Raw genomic sequence first — 1,901 nt, 5'->3', positions numbered from 1 at the left:
ATCACTTCTTTTAAGGCCTTTACTTGATTGGATGAGATGTCACTCAGTTCTGATGGCAGTCTCCTCAGTTGATTGTAGATGTAACTAGTCATCTCTTGCTTGACCAAACAACTGGCACCACTACCTGGAAGAGTTGACGCATTAGCCTAATCATTGGAAAGAGCTTAACATCTAGATTATATAAAAAACTTTTACAATGCAAAAACAAAAAGAATCCCAATTTAAAAATGGGTAAAAAACTTAAATAGATATTTACCAAAGATATATACAAGTGGTCAACAAGCATATGAAAAGATGATCAGCATCATTAACCATTAGGAAAATGCAAATCATTACACTATGCTTATAATGATGTGGAGTCAAAGTATATAGAGCAAAATTTGAGAGAACAAGAGAAAAAAGAGAATCTATAATGGGAGAGTTTAAACAACTTTTTTAATGAAAACTTTCAAACATTTACAAGAGTAGAATTTCCTTGAGTTCATTACTCAGCTATGAAGATTACTAATTCTTGAGTAATACTCTTTCCTTTATACTCAGAGCACTTTAAACCTTTCTCTACCTCCCAAATAATTTTAAGCAAAACTTTCACTTACATCATGATACTTCATGTGTAAATGTTTCAGAATTCATCTCTAAGAGACAAGAATCCCTTTATACATAACGACAATAACTTTACTACACTTCTTCAAATCAAAAGTAACTAATGTTATCAAGCATTGTGATACATTTCTCTGGTACTCATATAATTTTTAAGTGTTCATTTGAATCAAGCATCTAAAATTTTAGCACCCTAGTACCTTTCATATCTCCTTTTTTGCTTTGTTTTTCTTTGTAGCATTTTCTTCTAACATCCTGTATATTTTATTTGTTAACATGTTTAACATATGTCTGCCTTACAGATGAACAGTACCTGATCTATAACTAGCTATTAATTTAATTCTTGAATAAATGAATACATTTGGAGCTGGTTCATAAATCCCTTATCTTTGCTAATGAATTATGAAAGGTAATAGAATAATAGATGGGCTAGAGCCTTGTGATGCCTGTTAAAGTTTTCCCTTTTCTCTCTCTCTTTATTAACAAGTGGGCATGGTTATATGAAGGATGAACAATTGTATCAGAACCAAATGCTTTAAAATCAGATTTTAAAAAGAGAGATAATTTTAGTACAAAGCAGAATAAAAAAGCCTGCTTCAACCTATAGACAGAGAATCCAATGACGCATTTTTTCCCTTCACCTCTACCTAAGCCAGCTCTGTCTTGAGGACAGAGAATGCAAATGAATTCTGGGATTGCTTGCACTTTCCTCCCCAGTGCTGATCTTACAAGGTTATGGTTGTGGAGAGTATGGAAAGCTCCCAATCCTATTTTCAGATGCTCATGCAGAAATGTGTTTTCAACTTTAAAGGGTCAGTCCTTCAAATAAAGACCCGGACTTTGTGCTTAACACATTAAGCACCCTAGCACATTTTCAAGGGCCTCTTCCCTTCTAAAGAAACCCTCAGAAAAATAATCCAGGACTGATAGGTCATTTTCCTTTGGGGATTGACTTCTAGGGGGATGTCGAGCTGGGGAAATGAGGGATAGGGACAGCAATATGAAGTTATCAAAGACAGTAGTTGGAAGCCGACGAGGTACCCTAAGTTCAGGAGAGAGTCTGTAAAGGGAGCTGGGTTCTCGTCACTTAGAGGTGGACCTGTCATCAATGTGATTTTCTAAGGTGCCTAAAATTCCTGGGACCGTAGTATTTTCTAGGCGGGAAGGGGCGGTGAGTCCAAGGACAGAGCGGAGTTAATGATCCAGCTTGCCAACCACTCCTTCCCATTTCCCGTGGTGTGGGAGAGTGGGGACAGAATAGCCAATGGAACACAAACAGGAGCAAGAGTGGTAGATTGTCC

The sequence above is a fragment of the Dasypus novemcinctus genome, chromosome 2, assembly GCF_030445035.2.
Source record: "Dasypus novemcinctus isolate mDasNov1 chromosome 2, mDasNov1.1.hap2, whole genome shotgun sequence".
Classification (NCBI taxonomy): Eukaryota; Metazoa; Chordata; class Mammalia; order Cingulata; family Dasypodidae; genus Dasypus; species Dasypus novemcinctus.
Note: the sequence above shows the minus strand (reverse complement) of the source record.